The 20071-nt window shown below is 35.2% G+C and overlaps 1 pseudogene; it reads left to right on the plus strand.

Moving 5' to 3' along the window:
• Positions 1-16078: 16078 nt before the first annotated feature.
• Positions 16079-18850, plus strand: LOC113625166 (40S ribosomal protein SA pseudogene; annotated as a pseudogene).
• The last annotated feature ends 1221 nt before the right edge of the window (positions 18851-20071 follow it).

Genomic DNA, 20071 nt, shown 5'->3' on the forward strand with positions numbered 1-20071 from the left:
GATCTTTCAGAACACTTTTATGTCTTTCATTTATTGGGCAATAATCTCTTAATAAATAAAATGTACCTTAGGGGCTGAAAAGTTTGAATTATGTAGGGCAGGCCTGTAGGCTGAAAATACTTGGGCAGGAGCTGATGCTACAGTCTCAAGGCAGAATTTCTTCTCCAGGAAAATAATCTGTTTTGCTCATAGAGCCTTTTAAGTGATAGGATGAGTATCACCCATATTGCTAAGGATAATCTACTTGAAGCCAAATTATTGTATATATTAACCACATTTAAAAAAATATATTGGACTTCCCTGGCGGTCCAGTGGTTAAGACACCGTGCTTCCAATGCCGGGGTCTTGGGTTTGAACCCTGGTCAGGGAACTAAGATCCCACCTGCCTCACAGTGTGGCCAAAAGAAAATATCTATATATATCTATATATAGATATATAGCTTTGCAACACCAAGATTAGAGTTTGGTTGAATAACTGGGTACTATAGCCTAGCAAGGTTGACACATAAAATATCACACCTGGATTAAGTATACAGAAGCTTAATATTAAAGTAAAAGAAGTAGACAGGGAGAAATAATTCACAGTTCATATCCATACTACACTTACCATTTGGATCAGAAAGTTACTAGAAGGCAAATCATCCTTAAAGTCCAGACATTTGCATGTTTCTTTTGTTCATTATCTCATTTCATGTCTCAGGAATCATATTAGGACTTTCCAACAACACTTATGATGCCCTTTGTATAGTCATTTATAGTTCAAATGAGAACCTCAATCCTTCACCACAGATCCAGAAATTGTAATTTGTTGTCTTCATGAAGTTAACATTTCCTGTGTTATGTCAGAAAAACTATCTAAAATTAGGAAGTAGACCAAGTGTTTACTGAATCTTCAATGCAGTGCTGAGCTTATTTATTGACTGGTCTACTTTACAGCTCTATAGTGGCAAAGGTTAATATAAAAATTCTTGTTTAATTAGATACTGTAATGGTTAAGTTTATGTTTCAACATAGGTGGGCCACAGTGCCCAGATGGTTAAACATTATTAAACATTATTAAACATTATTCTGGATGTTTCTGTTATGGAACATTTCATCTTCATGGCTTAAAATGGAATAATAGCCTCCAGTAGACTTGTGAAATAAACAGAGTTTATCATTGGGATGTTAACATCTACCTTATACTCCTCTGACTTGTAAGACTACCTTACCCCATGGGCTCAATTTCTTTGTGATTTCTGCATTTTAGAATTAGAATATCTACGGGTAATTCATTTTTAAACTTTTTTTTCTCTTGAAGAAATACCTTTGATGAAGTTTTTTTCAAGGGCTGAGAAATCTATGGCTTGTTCCAGGCCTGACTTACTTTACTTTTATGTAGGATTGGACACTACTTTAAGAGTTTCCTCTTTAACAACATTATTCTCTAAGAACCCTGGGGAAAACTTTATCCTTCATTTATTTATTATGCCAGGCTGAATGTTTTCTTGCTATTTTCTACATTCTCTTGTGGCTCTTCTCCATAAATAAACACAGGAAGTCCTCAACAACTTTGGTTTTGGATATACCTATATCTTCTTCAATGATTTGTATTCACCTCTCTTTCCTTGGCCAGACATCAATTCATTTTAATGTCTGAAAGATGCTTCAATTATATGGGCTTCTTAAAACTCAAATTCACCTATCTAAATAGATCGATGGAATAGAATAGAATCCAGAGGTATACTCACACATACTTTAAACAGTTGAGGTTTTCTTATATAATAGGGCAAATAAAATACACGTAGAGAACAAATGAGTCAATAAATTGCATTGGGACAATTGGATATCCATATGCAAAAATATGAGCTTTGGTCCATACCTTGCACCACATACAAAAATTAACTCAAAATGGATCATAGGACTAAATGGTAACCCTAAAACTATAGAGTTTATAGCAGGAAACATTTTTTACCTTGTGTTAAAAAAAGATTACTTGAGGGCTTCCCTGGTGACGCAGTGGTTGAGAGTCCGCCTGCCGATGCAGGGGACACGGGTTCGTGCCCTGGTCCGGGAGGATCCCACATGCCGCGGAGCGGCTAGGCCCGTGAGCCATGGCCGCTGAGCCTGCGCGTCCGGAGCCTGTGCTCTGCAACGGGAGAGGCCGCAACAGTGAGAGGCCCGCGTACTGCAAAAAAAAAAAAAAAAAAGATTACTTGAATATGACACCAGAAACACAATCCAAAAAGAACACATTCATAGATTATACTTCATCAAAATAAAAAATAACAATTTCTTCAAAAGGAACTTGTAAGAGAACAAAATGGGAAGCCAAAGATCAGAAGAAAATCAATACAAAGCATATATCTCATAAATGATTTTATCCGGAATAGATAAAGAACTGTCGAGTCAACAGTAACAAAATGTACAACCTGATTTAAAAAAAAAAGTGTACAAAATATTGAGCAGATGATTCATCAAAAAGATATATGAATGGCAAAAAGCACATAAAAAATGCTCAACATCATTCGTCAACAGGGAAATGTGAATTAAAATCATAATTAAATATCACTGCACAACTATTTGAATGACAAAAATTAAAAAGACTAACCATACTAAATACTTGAGAGGACATGAAGGAACCGAAAAGCTTGCACACTGCTGGTGGGAATGTAAAACGGTGCAACTACTTTGGGAAATAGTCATTTCATTCCTAGGTATTTACCCAAGAAAAAAGGAAATTTATGTCCATAAAAGATCTGTACATGAATGTTCATAGAAACTTTGTAATGGTTAAAAACTGAAAACAACACAAATGTCCATCAACAGGTGAATAGATTCACAAATTGTGTTACATTCATGCAGCGCAATAGTGCTTAGCAATTATTATTGATACAACAACCTAGACCCTTAACATTATATTTCCTTCTAGGAGCATTCTACTTCCTGCAAGAAAGCTTCTACAAACAAGATGGTAAGCACAGACAGTCTATGTGAAGTCCCATCACAAATAGATGCCATTAATTTCTAATTCATGCACTATCAAGTATTGGTAAATATAGTTTCTTCATTATATGCATTCTCCTCCTTCATTCAATCTTTCAGCAGGGCTTTAACAACAACCCATTAAATTGAAGGCATTATTAATTTGAATACTATTTTAGATGAAAAACTTCTACCTTGCTTTCTCTGTTCTTTTCTCCTAACCATCATCCTTTTCTTTCCCCATATCTTTATTTAGTGTCATTCTTTATTTAGCTGGAAAAAACCCAGCAAATACAATACAAAATAAGATGAAATCTCTTACTTCATGAGGCTCATAGGAAACAGGTGTCTTAAACATTTTTGCATTCACCAGTAAAACTATGTCTTACACAGAGCAGCACACCAAAATGTATTTTGACGTTACATTTCAAGTCTCAGGAACTTCACTTTTACTCTTGGAATTTATTGTCAGAAGAGATATTTTGACCCAGGCAGTGGCCATGTTCTTAGCTATTCAGTCAGCTTCAAAGTATTTATTGTCTTCTCCACTAAATTTTAGGACTAGGCATGTAGGCATGTCAGAATATATTAAAACTTCAACACCAAGCATGTTGTGCCACAATCAATTATTAAAAAGTTGAATTTTATATTGCATTTTCAGATCAACCAAGTTAACTTTGGAATATGTCAAGATCACAACCACATTGACATTTTTCTATGTGCCTTGCCCCATGTAGTAGCCCTTTATAATAAAGCCACTTTGATCTTCTTTTGTTGATTAACTATGCCAATCTCTTTCATACCTCAGGACCACTGCATGGCCATGTTTCTTCTGCCTAAAAGACTCTACAATTAGTAATATTTACTGGCCAATTCATTCATTCTTTAGATTTCAGCTGTAAATTCCAATTTCTGAAAGACACCCACCTCTGATCACCCCAGTATAATTTTGGCATATAGTTACATTTCTCTTAGCATATGATATTTTTTCCAAGTATGTTAACTAGGTGTGTTATTATAATATATATATATATATGTATATATATATATGTATATATATATATATACATATATATATATAGCAAATTATATAACAACAGGCACAAACCAATGGCAACAGAACTGATGCTCATTTATGCTTAAGTAGGGTCCTGGGATGCCCTGTTGGAAGACTTATTACATATTTAGTTTCTGAATAATGGAAAGTTCAGGAACATTCAAAGGAATGGGCCAGGGTGACCTAGGTAATGACTATTTACCAAGTGTTACAGAAGAAGTTCAAAATTTTCAATGCTATTCTGGTGCATACAGTTATATTTCAGTTTTCCTTATCACAGTTTCTATTTGTCTTTCTATCTGTGTTATTGTTTAACATTGCCTGTTAGTCTCTAGATAATATGCTCCATCACAATAAAAACTGCCTCTGTTTAAAAACCATTTAAACAATAATAGCTAGAGATGACTAATGAATAAACAAATGATTCTGATGCTGATGCATGATACTCTACTACATACTATATTAAGGAAAAAATGTTCTGTGTTCTCTCCCAAAGCACCTAGCATTGTTTTCCAATTTGTGTTTGAAAAGTCTTAGTGTTTGTAAGTAGGTACACTCTACACAGTTGAGTACTTGAGAGAGGTTTTTTCTTTTCTTTTTTTTTGGCCATGGCCTGCAGCTTGTAGGATCTTAGTTCCCCTACCAGGGATCAAACCCGTGCCCCCTGCATTGAATTCACTCCTGAACACGCCAGAAAATGCTCCTCTTGGAGACATTATTGTTCATCACATAATTGACCTGACAGAAAATGGCTACACTCCCTTCTACCAGAAACAAGAATAATGGTTTATTAATATTATGAACAATAAAACCGAGGAACTAGGTATAAAATACATAACAAGATTTTATAGGTGTCAGAATTACTAAGTCAGTGGTGAATATTTCCTGTAGGTACTTTTATCTAGTTGAATATGACTGAATCTAATGGTCCTCTCTACGTAAGCAAATCCTCCTGCCATTTGAAGGCTGAATGGAGACAATTTTTGAGTGTGTCACTGACAAAGTATAACAGCTGTACTGGATGTCTGTCCCCCAAATCCTTTTAAAATGTTTGCTTTAACCAAAAAAAAAAAAAAAAAAAGATTGTCTCAAAGTCAGCAGATAATTAAACTACCACATATTAGGTTTTCAAATTCCCCATCATTCTGAAAGTATCATTATGTGAATTTATTTTTAATAATCTTATGGATTTGAATAGGTTCTGTTGCCTTATTGCTTAATGTGAATTATTTATTTTCCATTGGATTTACAAATGAAGCCAATATATACAGGATCTAGCAATCAAGATATAATGCAAACTCTGTAAATTATCTGGAGCCTCAGAAATGTGGGGTACCTGGCAGAGAAGGGTCAGAGAACTTGTGAACCTGTGCTAGTATTTGGTGTCTTACATAATGAATAATCTATTGTGAACTCAGTATGATTTTTAAGAAACACATGCATAGTGCTTATTATATACCAGCCATATTTCAAGCAATTTAAAATATTGTTACCTTTAAAACACTATATGCAAGTATTCCAATTTTTACTTTCTCCGTGAGGTTCATGGAGGCTAAAGAAGGTATACAACTAGAGAGTTACAAAATAAATCTCCTCTCTCCCATACCATTTAAATATCCTCCTTCTACTCTACTTTCTTTTTTGGTTTTTTGTATAACATTTATCTTTCTAATATACCATATAAATATATTTTTTGAGATTTTGTTTATTTATTTGGTTACTAATCTCCACCCACTTGAATATAAGTTAGATCAAGGAGGGATCATATCTTTTTCATTCACAGACATATCTTAAACATCTAGAACAGTGCCCGGAACACTAAAGGACATCTATACATATTTAGTTAAATGAATATATGATTGTTACACCATATCATGCTATAGAAGGTAACTGTAAGCTTTTAAAATACTGTACTAAAAATTTATATCAAAACATGTGGCATTGAGTTAGTGCTCAATAAATATAATAATAATGATAATTAATACTATTATTAAAATATATAAATTCATTTTTTGTAATTTGACCACTACAAATTTATTTGAAATATAGTTATCTTGTTTCCCAGAACTAAAAGTCTCTTCAACTCTTGGAGTCACTTTTTAATTGTTGAATAGGAAATGCCCAAAATATCTTTTTCTTTTTTATTCTTTTTATACTATACTGCAAGAATGTCAATGATGTGTATGTTTTACTTGCATTTTCAAATATAGCCAACTTAAACATTGATTGAGATTAAAAGAAGTTTCGTGGAATCAATGGCAATCAGGAATTATTCAGATGGGGGTGTATGCCCATACAACCAAGTATGAATTTCTTCCAGTGTGTAACTTGAGGAGGGAGGACGTATGGAATCTGGCTTAAGACTGCTGAATCCTGATGTACATATTTAAAAAGCCATTAATCTAAATAAATATTTTAATGAATAAGTGGGATTAAATATTTATTTAATACATCACATTTCCTGAGTGTACAAGGAAATACCAAAGTGAAGAAATTGTACTATTTTTCTAGAAACAGATTTTCAAGAAGAGTACAGGGTCCTGAGTTCTGGTTCTGGTTCTGTTTTCAAGCATATAGGCCTGAAAATGATATTAGTTCTTGATGTTTTCATCATCCCTCACTTATAAAGTGGGAATAATGATGGCATTCTCTATATTGTCATATATATCAATACCATATATCAATACCATATATCATTACTATTCAGTATTGATAGGTAATACTGATATTTGAGAATTGAGTTAGATCCTGTAAGTATAACACACTTGATAAACAGAAATCATTTTACTAATATAGGGACTTTTAAAATTAATTAAACAGTTAAAAACGCGAGAAAGTGAATGGAAATCTAAATTGTGACATGCTCATGCGGTGGAGCTCAGTAGCGACAACAATGATGCACTGAAACATACAAAAAAAATGTATTCACACAAAAAATTAACAAATAAACTTCTTTAATTTGAAATTGTTTTACTGGACATGACAAAACTCAAATTCTTATTTTGTTTAATCTGGGCAGCTTAGTAGATTAGACATTGCAAGGAGATCCTAGAAATTTTACTGCTCTTCTTCCTTTAATCATCCTTTATTCACAGATTCATTCATCCATTCCTTCACCAGTTTTTTCATGCATCAACCCAGGTACTTGCCAACTCATTGATCGGTCCTTCATTTCCCACTCATTACATATGTGCATTGTATTATCTGTATATCCGTACAACTGCATATCTATGCACTTACCAATCTGTCTGTCATCTACCCTCTATTCATCCATTCATCCTCCTAACTCAGCATCTACCCAGTCACCCAACATTATTAAAACGGACTGTAACTTAGGCATTAAGCTCTATTAGACAACCAAGGAGTAAGAAAAAAAATTGCATTAAGCTTATCTCAGGCAAGAGAGGAGATGAAGCTTAATTTCCTTTAGTTAATGAACTTTTTAAAATTGCAAATGACTTTCAAATAATTTTTTCGATATTCATCTCTTCACCTGTTTACTTTCATCATGAATTTTCAGAGCAATGTAGCCACACAGAAAAAACTTACATGTGAAATTTGAGAAAAATATATAGTTACTCAGGCTCCAACGCAAGACTTCTGTTGCACAACATCCATCAATTTAGCCTGAGTATCAGATATTCTGATATCTTTACAAGGATTTTGGCACGTAGCCCAGCACTGAGGACCATAGGCTTCAGAGAAATCCTACAATGTAGCTTTCATTCAATATTATGTTTTCATGGCATGCCTCAAGAGAACAAAGATATATATATTTTAACCAGACATCATACAATATAAATCTCACATTGTGTAAAGATAGGCAACAAACCAATATAAACCAAAATATTCAAAGTGTGTGTAGTTATAGTTGTTAGAAACACCACATATGTTAGTGAAAAGAGAAACAGTACATTTTATAACAAACTTATGTTTATTAAGAAGAAAGAAAATACAGTTTTCTTTATACTTCATTCACCTTACAGTTTTATAAGAAACTCCTTCATTTTCCAGGGGGAAATAATACTGGAGATATATTTCTGGATTCTCTCGACTGCTCATTAAGGGAGGAGGGGATTTTTATGAGTGATGGGTTGTGAGTTTAAAATCCATTGACCCTTTTTTTCTCTACTCAGCAGAGTTAAGTTAAAGTCATCTGTTGCTTGGTGACTTCTCTTTGTTCCTTCTTTTGGAACTCTCCCCTGTGTAATAAACATTCTCCCCCGCCTAATCTCTGTATGATAAGCAGAGCTGATTTATAGCTTAAAGCTTTCTTTACAGAAGCATTTCTGGAACCCATCTCTCTGTCTTGCTTTCAAGATTTTATGAAAATTAGTCTATAATTTGCTTTTTAGCTAGTCTGGAATCTGTCTTGCAAAACCAGTTCTTATATGCAAATATGGATTTAGGATGCAAAGATAATAAAGGGAGAAATAAATGTGATATAACACTTTTATGGACTAATACTGATAAGTCTGGAAAGATGGTTAAGGGGATGTTTTGTGGAGAGCTTTGTATACCTGGTAAAAAGACTGGACATAATCCTATAAGGTTTGAAGAGATAAGAGGGATTTGAGAGAGGAGGAAATGGGCATAGTTGCATTTTGGACAGACAACTATTTAAGCTACAGTATAGGAGACAAGATGGAGAAGACTGAGGCAGGGGGGACCCGTGTGGTAGGCTCCGACAGTGATTTGGAGGGGGTGATAAAGTCTGGAAAAGAACAGTGGCTGTGGAAATGTAGAAGAATATTTAGAATGAAATATCTATTTTAACTTCGTATCATCATAAATAAATGGCTAATTATTATTGAAATATCTCTTACCTCTCCTGCTTCTGATTTCCAGAATTAGACAAGTAAGATCATCTACTTCACTGTTTTTGGTTTTCCTATTATTAAAACAGCAGAGAGAAAAACGTGGAGGGGATGCATTTTGACATCTGAATATGTTGCTTAACCTCTAAAACTGGCAAATAGGAGTCTCTTCTGAGAAACACACTTCTCGCCAGTAGCATCTGGCAGTTCATTCTGAAATATGTTTTCCAGGTTGCAAAGGACTTCGGATTTCACTGCAGAGTTTTCAAGGGAAAAGCTCTGCCCTTGCTGCTTTCAATATCATTGTCTCTGAATCAGAACTTTGCATAGATGCAGTTTATGGACACAAAAGTCTCATTTAAGATGTTCCATCCATGTTAAATTTCAGTTAAACTCTAAAAGCTATTACTACTAAAAGTTAAGGTATCAAGGCCTGGCATACAACACTCCCCAATATCTTTCAACTTCTGCCAGGTCACCACTGATATCTTTTGCTATTTGTTATACCCAAGCTCTCCACGTTTTCTCCTATCTGTATGCATTTGTTCATGCCATTGCCTCTGCCCCAATTCTCCCTCCCCAATTCCAACATTTTGCTGACTCCTTCTCTTTATAAATTCACTTCAAAGTTTAATTTCTTTTTGAAATATTTCTTGTACACCCCAACCATTTCAACCCTCTTACACTATCCCCATACGCTGTGCAAAGTTTTCCAACTCTGTACTTTTTCTGTTTATTTTGAGAATCTTACAAATTTTAATGCATACGTGGTCAACAAATCAGCATATCAAGTTTGCTTAAGAGAGACTCAAAAAGAAACAAGATTATTACAGCAAAAACTCTTTATGTATACAATCGAAATTAGAGCACTTACATCTGTTATCCCTGGAAAAATATGTTATAAGCAGTTGATAAAAAGTGTAATCTTTCAGGTCTCTTTTTGCAGACAGCAGTCAGCAACAACTGTTAATAAACTGCATTTAGTTCTTGTTCTCAATATCCATTTCTTTTCTCTAATAATTAGACTTATGTAAAAACTTTATTTGGAAAACATATTCTAGTGATAAACTTGTTCAGAAAAGCTATAATTGCTTTTTGATACATACTAGAGAATATAAGCTGAATCTTCTCTTGAATGGGCTTAAGGAACTCTCGCTTCTATAATGTTTAAATAAACAAAACAAATGTTTTACCCCAGGTGAAATGAATGAATTGCTCCCCACAGGCTTACAAGGCAGCTATGTAGCTAAGGGAAAAAATTGGCCTGGAATACAGTTCCACATAACACAAAGATTGAACAATACAAGGTTCTGAGTTAAGAAATTGCAACACATTTCTTGAAAGAGGAAAAAAGAATAGTTTTAAAGTCTGATAGAGTAGTCCGAAAGTTCGTTGAGAAATACAACAGTTTGAAAAGTAGAGAGCAGTCCATTGGTAATGGAGAAAGAATGTGAATTTCAAATATATAGCTTAATAGATGGTCTTGCCATCTATTAAGTAGTAAAATCATGTTTAAATGCATATACCCATATACGCTCATTGAACTTGTCAAATAACATTGAACAACATATATTAATCATACACTTCACAGATAGGGAAATTGATACCCAACCAGTTTTAGAGACTTTACTGTCTCAATTTGCAAATAATCAAAAGAATTAAAGTAAAACCCAGATCACCTGAATTCAAACACGTTACCTTCCCCCAAATGGCAAGAATTGACAAAATATTTGTCAGAAAATAATACATATATATAATAAATTCTAAATAGGTTAGTTGAGAAGACTTTTTTTTTTAAATTGTAAGGCAATTTTTCTCAAAGTTATTTTTTTCTGTCTCTTTCAGCATGTAGCACAGTTCTGGTCATTAGTGGCATTTCTTTACTGTGGTATATTGGTTGCCTGATTGAATGCAGGAAGCTCTGATATCACAAAAGTGTTTAACAGTATATACAAAGAGAATTTTTTGCATATCCGAAATATATCTATGACTACACCTATTTTCAGCTTCAGTAAATGTTCGTACTTTTAAATGTTGACATGTGGTGGAAAATGTAGGATATAAACAAATTGTGAAGTGAGTTAGAGGAGAGACTATTCAACGCAGAAGAAAAAGGTAAAGACATTGGTGGTTGTAGTTTCAGACTGGCTTTGCCTTTTAACTGTGGCTTAAGTGCAGGAGTTCAGGATATTAACATGACCTTAGCAACCTCCTTAAATACTGAGTTAGAGATGTTCACTCCCTTGAAAGATATTCAGAACTGGGCATAATTAACTGCAACCACAGCTGATCCCAATGCACCTGAAAGTTACACATGATAAGGGGGTGGGGGAAGATCCTCTTATCTCCTACTTTGACTTTCTTAATCCAAATCACTTCAGAGGCATGGATGGCACAGGTAAATGAAGTGAGAGTACTGACAAACTATTTGCTGATATAACTTTTTTCCCCCGATGATATATGAAAGTGTTTTGTAATTTCAGGAACCATCATAGTTTGATAGTGCATAGGCATCGAGAAAGTAGTCTGCATATTTTGCTAACATACATGAATCATATTCAACTTAATTTATAGAGTGGTTTTCAATTGTATCAGAGTCAACTTCCTCATTTCACAAAAGTTAACATTCATTCATGAGTGTTAGAAGAAGATATTCATGGGTAATATAATTTGCCCATAACATAATGTAAACAATTAAAATAATGCCCCCATTTAAAAATTGATATAAATGGAAACTTATTTATAACAAATCAAGATATATATTAATACATAAATTTTTAAGCATGATGAGTTTTTTTTTGAATTTTATTTATTTTTTAATGCAGCAGGCTCTTATTAGTCATCACATTTATACACATCAGTGTATACATGTCAATCCCAATTGCACAATTTATCACACCACCATCCCCACCCCCCCGCCGCTTTCCCCCCTTGGTGTCCATACTTTTGTTCTCTACATCTGTGTCTCAATTTCTGCCCTGCAAACCGGTTCACCTGAACCATTTTTCTAGGTTCCACATATATGCGTTAATATACGATATTTGTTTTTCTCTTTCTGACTTACTTCACTCTGTATGACAGTCTCTAGATCCATCCACATCTCTACAAATGACCCAATTTCATTCCTTTTTATGGCTGAGCAGTATTCCATTGTATATATGTACCACATCTTCTTTATCCATTTGTCTGTCGATGGGCATTTAGGTTGCTTCCATGACCTGGCTATTGTAAACAGTGCTGCAATGAACACTGGGGTGCATGTGTCTTTTTGAATTATGTTTTTCTCTGGATATATGCCCAGTAGTGGTATTGCTGGGTTATATGGTAATTCTATTTTTAGTTTTTTAAGGAACCTCCATACTGTTCTCCATAGTGGCTGTATCCATTTACATTCCCACCAACAGTGCAAGAGGGTTCCCTTTTCTCCACACCCTCTCCAGCATCTGTTGTTTGTAGATTTTCTGAGGATGCCCATTCTAACTGGTGTGAGGTGGTACCTCATTGTAGTTTTGATTTGCATTTCTCTAATAATTAGTGATGTTGAGCAGCTTTTCATGTGCTTCTTGGCCATCTGTGTGTCTTCTTTGGAGAAATGTCTATTTAGATCTTCTGCCCATTTTTGGATTGGGTTGTTTGTTTATTTAATATTGAGTGGCATGAGCTGTTTATATATTTTGGAGATTAATCCTTTGTCAGTTGATTCGTTTGCAAATATTTTCTCCCATTTGAGGGTTGTCTTTTCATCTTGTTTATGGCTTCCTTTGCTGTGCAAAAGCTTTTAAGTTTCATTAGGTCCCATTTGTTTATTTTTGTTTTTATTTCCATTACTCTAGGAGGTGGATCAAAAAAGATCTTTAAACATGATGCGTTCTAAAACCTAGTGAAGTGAAGTGACTACACGCTTGTACCTATACTTAAAATACAGTAGTCATTAATGCAACAACTTTTAAGGAAGACTGTTATAAGAGTACTGTATTGACAATTCACATCTCACAAGCAGCACTAGTATTAGTGACATTATTTTATGAAATTTGAACAGTCCATGATAAAGTTCTGAATGAGACAAATATTATTTTCCTTAGTTTGCTTTATAGCTGAATGTATTTATTTATTGTAAATTAAACTACTCATGAAATTTACTATGTATTAGACCCTTATGAAAAACTTTATTATTCTATAGAAACAGTTATATAGTTATAGTTTAGTTTCTGGTAATCAGATGGCTGTGTATGTGTGTGTGTGTTTCATCTAAATAATGATCTGGTAAGGATTTTAAAGTCACGTTGAATGTGAAACAATACTTCTTTGTTTAGTATGGTCCTGGGCACTGTAGGATGACTCATGTCACCTTTCTTCCTAATCATAAACTACAGTGCAGCATTCCCCCCACAATTCCTACAGCACCTTTTGTGGGTGGCACCACCAATGTTCACAACAATAGTTTCTAGATGGATTTCTCAGTGGATAATCCATTTTCACTACTGGCAATTTAAAGTAATTGTAGCCAGTTATAAAATATTTGCTCCAAACAGCACACAGTATTATCTGGAATGCCTTTCACACTTGGCCTGTAGAATCTCTCACCATCTTTTGATAAACCTACTCATTTTTAAAGAGTTAACTGAGGCAACACTTTCTCTAGGAATATTTTCCTAACACTCTAATCCAGACCCTGTATCCTTCCTCTAGACTACAATAAATTTTTCTCTGCTCTTTTCCTTACCATGTAGTAATATTTTGTTATAACTTAGTCATTCAATATTTTCATAGATTGTACTCCATTTAAAGTTATTACAATATATGGCCATATTTCTCCATACTGTACCATATATCCTTGTTGCTTATTTTATACATAGTAGTTTCTATCTCTTAATCCCATACTCCTATCTTGCTCCTCCCGCTTTCCATGTCCCCACTGGTAACCACTAGTTTGTTCTCTATATCTGTGAGTCTTTTTATATATATATATACTTTTGTTTGTTTTATTTTTTAGACTCCACATATAAGTGATAACATAGAATATTTGTCATTCTCTGACTTATTTCACTAAGCATAATACCTTCTAGATCCATTCCCCTTGTTGCAAATGGCAGAATTTTATTCTTTTTAATGGCTGAGTGATATTCCATTGTATATAAATACTATATCTTCTTCATCCATTCATCTGTTGGTGGACACTTAGGTTGTTTCCATATCTTGGCTATTTAAATAATGCTGCTATGAACATTGGGATGCATATATCTTTTTGAATTAGTGTTTTTGTATTTTAAAAAATATATATCCAGGAGTGGAATTGCTGGATCATATGGTAGTTCTATTTTTAGTTTTTTGAGGAACTCCCATATTGTTTTCCACAGTGGCTGCACCAATTTACAACCCCACCAACTGTGTACAAGCGTTCCCTTTTTTCCACATCCTTGCCAACATTTGTTATTTGCGGTCTCTTTGGTGACAGCCATTCTGACAGGTGTGAGGTAATCTCTCATTGCTGTTTTGATTTTCACTTATCTGATGTTTATCGATGTTGAGAGTACCTATTGGCCACCTGTATGTCTTCTTTGGAAAAATATTTATTCTTCTGCCCATTTTTAATGGGGTTGTTTGTTTGTTTTTGATATTGAATTTTGTGAGCTGTTTGGATGACATTTTGCTTAATATTTTGAATATTAACCCCTTATCAGTCATATGACTTGCAAAATTTTTCTGTCATTCCGTAGGTTGTCTTTTTGTTTTCAGTGGTTTCCTTTGCTGAATAGAAGCTTTTAACTTTAATTAGGTCCCATTTGTTACCAAACAGTATTGAAACAATCAGATTAGAAATCTACCTCACCGACTTATAAAGCTTATCTGGGTATGATAGGAGCATCTATCTCTAAAACATAACTAAATATCTGCCACACTGCAGGTGCTTGAAATTCAGTATTGCCTGCTATTGAGTTTTCAAAGAAAGTTCAGCTATTTCTCACTAGACTTTCCATTTAAATTAAAATGTTTCAATGAAAGGCCTTCATACATTTCCTTGTGGAAGATGTATGTTAACTTTACAAATATATGAGCATCTGTGTATTTTCATGGGGAATACACAGTGCCTTTTCTAGCACTGAGATGCTTGAAATGGGGTTATTTCCCTTTCAAACGAAAAACAAATAAATTATATTTTTTCCCCTTGGCGCTTAAAAGAAATAAAACAAAATGGTTATAATCGAGATCTCCTGTTATTTTATTCTACTGGGGAAAACACACTGGGTATCAAACATGCTAGACTGACTTCCAAACTGTAATCCACTATGGAAAATGTAGTACTTCATAGTATTTCTCTCTAGATCTACTTTTTTTCTCCCTAAAAGAGCAAGCCTGTTGGAAATAGAATCTATTTCTTCTGTCATTATTATATCCTATCTTTAGTATGGTGCTTTGCCCTACTGGGTTAAGAAAATTGAACTAAATATATGGGATGCCATTCACTACAAAACATTATTTTTTGAAAGATATATTCCTTTGTTCATTGAATATATGTTACACACTTCTACGTTCCAAGCACTGAGACAACAGAGATAAAGGTGAAAATTCCTCCTACAGGAGGTCATGATCTACTAGAAGAGGCTGACAGAAAAATCCCCAGCTCTGAGAGAGACAGGCATACGATGGGATTGAGCATCAAACCAGTGGGTGCCTGAGCTGAAAGTTTGAGTATGGGAAGGCATCTGCTGGATAAGGAGAAATGGTGAAAAGAAATAATGTGCAAAAGCCCCATGAAAAGCTTATTGTGGATATATGTGTGAAAGGAGCTGTGTCAGGAATGACTGAAATGTGACCTGAGGACCTCCATGTCCCCTGCCTGGGCTGAACTTTTGTTGAACACTCTAAAATCAAACCGCCGAATAGTTGCTGAATTGCAAAACCAAAGAATAATGCTGAGAACTGGACTTTTTCTGGACGAAAGAAAACATACCTTTCCCTAGTAAAGGATGAGATGTGCTCCACAACACAATTGTACGTGTAGAACAAATTTATCCTCCAATCCAAAGTTTTGGTAAACAACTTGTGTAAGCCTGCATGAACTTCTCTCTTTTTTCCCATCAAAACCCTTACCCATTGTCTCTGATGGGACACTATTCTGGGTTCCTCCAGAATCTGTGATCCCCAAATTGCAGTTCTAAGTCACCAAATAAACTGCCTTTTTGCCTCTTTATAGCTCACGGTTCTTTTGGTTGACATATGCGAGAGGCTGGTGAGAGCAATGAGTGATAAGACTGAAGAGGTAGACTGGTGCGTGAGCTACCTGACACCCTCTCTGCCAGATGAAGGCAAATCTTTGAAAGTATGATATTTAAGGGAAGTCTGAACATCGTGTTTATTCTTTAGAAAGATTAGTACTCTGGATTCTGAATTAATTTACGTATCCAGTATTGCCTTTTATGGAGGATTTGGTAGTTAATTTATGCATAGTGTTTATATCAATAGATAGAGAAAAAAAGTATTTTTTGCTTCCTTTGGGCCAGGTTGTAGTAGATTAATTACAAATATGCTCCCAATTCTTCCCTTCTGTATCTATACTCCTTTTAATAGACTTCACAAACCCTCCTAAGAAGAAGAGGAGTCAATTTCTCCATACCTCAAATCCGAGTTGGCCCTGTCACTTGACTTGGCCAGTAGGAAGCAGCAGGAATAGCTGTGTGCTAGTTCCAAGTCTAGGGCTCAAGACTTGCACATTTCTACTCTTACTCATGGACTCCACACCCTTCCCTCCAGCACCATCATCAAATCATATGCTAATAAGTACCAGCTAGCATGCTGGAATGCTGGACAATGAGACCATATGGAAGAGAGTAAATTTATCCCAGCTAAAGACATTTGAAACCAGGTATCATTAGTTCTTCCACAACTTACAACTGACCACATGCTCCTGAAGAAACCCAGCTGAGGTCAGATGAGTGTAGCAGAGATGAAAAGACCTCTCAGCAGATAAAGAGATGTATAAGCATATGAAAATGTTTCTTGTTATAAGCCATTGAAATTTGGTAGATATAAAAGGCACACCATTAAGGCAATGGATAACTTGATGTGTAGGCACTTCATAGTGTTTTACTATGTTACTTTAATGCTATCTACCTTGCAAAGCAAATATTATTATAGTCTGCATTTTTTAGACTATAAATCTGAGGCTTATACAGTTAATTCTCTTTCCTCATTGGTACTCTAGCTTATTACTGCTAAAGCCCAGGATCTTCTCTGCCAACTGCATTGTCTTTTCAAATTCTTCTCTCTTGAGAAAAAAGAATGAAGTCAAGTATTTTGGTCTACAGTGTAACTCATGGAGAAATGAGTTGAATCGCAATGAACAAAACATATATCCATTGATTTCAACATTAATGAGTTTTTAGTCCAAGAAAACTACAGTTTTCACCAGATAATGCAGCCCCTTAGGCAGAAAATATTATTAATTATGCTTTAAAAAGCATCTTTGTCCCTAGAATAGAAACTATGAATAGAAACTATGAATAGAAAAAATACATATGATATGAGATCATTAAAAAGGAGTAGGAATTTCATCAGAATTATTGTTATGGGTATTCTCTCCTCAACCTACTCAATTAGAGAGCATAATGAGTGACCACTGTGATGGAAAACATCTCTCTCCTCTCAATTTATGAGAAAAAAAAATAGTTTTAAAATGGTATCAACATTATCATTCCTTTCTCTCAGGCCCAGAATATAAAAGTAGGCTATATATTTCCACATTCACAGAAAAAAATTGTTAGCTGCTTAAGCCACATTAATGTCACCTGTTTAAATAATAATGTTATGTTCAACCACTGCTAATCAGTAAACATGATGAACCAAGATCATCAGAGTTAACTTATTAGAGGAAATATATTTATACCTGGTTTATTATTTTTGCATTAATTGAAACTTGCTAAATATTTACTGCTGTGAAGAATTACTTCTTTTTTTTTTTTGCTAATATAATGCTTTTCTTTATTTATTAAAAGAGACATTCCTGCTTTTCTGCGCTACCCAGAGAGGGGTCCATACAGCATTGCTCTGGGTTCATCTCGTAAGTTAAAGGAAACACGGATCCCTTGATGTCCTGCAAATAAAGGAGAAGGATGTCCTCAAATTCCTTGCAGCAGGAACCCACCTAGGTAGCATCAACCTTGACTACCCAACAGAACAGTACATCTTCAAAATGAAAAGTGATGGTATTACCTCATACACCTAAAGAGGACCTGGGAGAAGCTTCTGCTGGCAGGTCGTGCCACTGGTGCCATTGAAAACGGGGCAGATGTCAGTGTTGTATCCTCCGGGAATACTGGCTAGCAAGCTGTGCTGAAGTTTGCTGCTGCCACTGGACCCCTCGTATTGCTGGCTGCTTTCCTCCTGGAACCTTCCCTAACGAGATCTAGGTAGCCTTCCGGGAGCCACGACTTCCCTTGGTTACTGATCCAGGGCTGATCTCAGAGGTGTCTTACGTTAACCCACCTACCATCATTGCGTCACACAGACTCTCCTCTGCACTATGTGGACTTTGCCATCCCCGAGCAAAGATAAGGGAGCTCACATGATAGTCCTCTATGGTGGATGTGGCGGAGGGCCGTGCGGAGCGGGGGCAGGGGCGGGGGCGGGGCCGGCGCCGGCGGCGGCGGCGTCGGCAGCGACGGGAGACGCGGGAAGATCTGCGCATGCGTGGCACTGTCTCCCATGAACCCCCGGGGTCAGATCAGCCTGATCTCTACTTCTACAGAGGTGCTGAAGAGATTGAAAAGGAAGAGCTGGCGGTGGCTGGAAAGGGTGTGACCCAGGAGGAATTTCCAGGTGAATGGACTGCTCCAGCTCCCAAGAATTTACTGTACTCGACCTGAGGTTGCAGACAGGTCTGCAGGTGCCCTCTGTGGCCATCCAGCAGTTCCCTCGTGAAGACTGCGGCGCTCAGCTCACTACTGGGGACTGAACTGCAGCTTCCACTGCTCAGGCCACTGAACAGGTAGGAACAGCCACTGAGTGGTCTTAAGTTGTTCTTCCACAGAATCTTAAACAGAAAATGTAAATAAGATTGACAGAAAATATAGTTTCTTAAAAAAAATGACATTCCTGAATTAGATTCAGTAGGATATTTTGTGGGTATGTATGTATATATATACATACATACATACACACAAGCACACACACGTAGGAATGTATCTATCCCCACACATGTATGAATGTGTTTGGGTAATAGAGAAATGGAGAGACAGCTGTGGTTATATATACCTTTTATTCACTCACACATTTACAACAAAAGATATGCATCCCATTTATTGACCAATTAGATATGAACAAATGACTAACCACAATCACACATTTTCACCATGCTAAAAGTTTTTAAAAAATGCATCTAAGTTTTTCTTTTAGATTAACCTATGTTTTATTTCTAATTAAAGTATAATACTGGAGTTCAAAATAGCTGATACAACTTAACTGTTAAGAGTTTCAGAAGTAAAGTGATTTCTGTCATACTTGTGTTTTATTTTTTATTTCCCCTGGATTTTTTGAAAGCAGATTATGGGGGAATATGAAAACTCTCAATACTTTTCTTATTGTTTTAATCCAGGATATTAGACCTGATAATGGTTTTGCATATGGCATCAATTGTGGAGTCTTTAAGATACAAGTGTTGTTTGCCTGATTCCATAAATATGACATTAATATAGAAATTCTTTGAAGATGGTAAAAGAGACTATATACATATGTTTGTTTCTCTGTGTGTATTTCTTAGTGAATTCTTTGTTATTTTTCTCCATGATGTGATTTATCTTTTCAATGATAGCTATACAAAGGTTCACCTCATTTATAGTTTTATTTTGTGTTATTTCAATAACCATATTTTTTTTCAAGTTTTGCAGCTGTTTTTATAGGACCTAGTGCTAATGTTTTTTCACTCTGAAAATGGTTCATGTTTATCAGGCTTTTATTTTAAATGTTATTATTTCATTTGTATCTTTGAGATTCCTAAATATTATTTTGAAATCTTGTTACCCTGTCCTGTAAAATTGATTTTTCTTGCAATGCCTCCCTCTGTGGTCTGATTTAGACTTTATTTACTTTCTTAGAAATAGATTTCTTATATATCTTAGAATATGGGTTCAAAGACTTATTTTGTGGGGAAATTTTCGTTTTCTGTTTGATCCTTTAACTTTGCTCCTCTTTTCTACTCTGCTCACCTATACCTGTTGAGCGGGACTGTGATTGCCTG

This window comes from Aethalodelphis obliquidens, unplaced genomic scaffold (assembly GCF_003676395.1).
Source record: "Aethalodelphis obliquidens isolate GAN/ISIS:26980383/991018 unplaced genomic scaffold, ASM367639v1 scaffold14, whole genome shotgun sequence".
Taxonomy (NCBI): domain Eukaryota; kingdom Metazoa; phylum Chordata; class Mammalia; order Artiodactyla; family Delphinidae; genus Aethalodelphis; species Aethalodelphis obliquidens.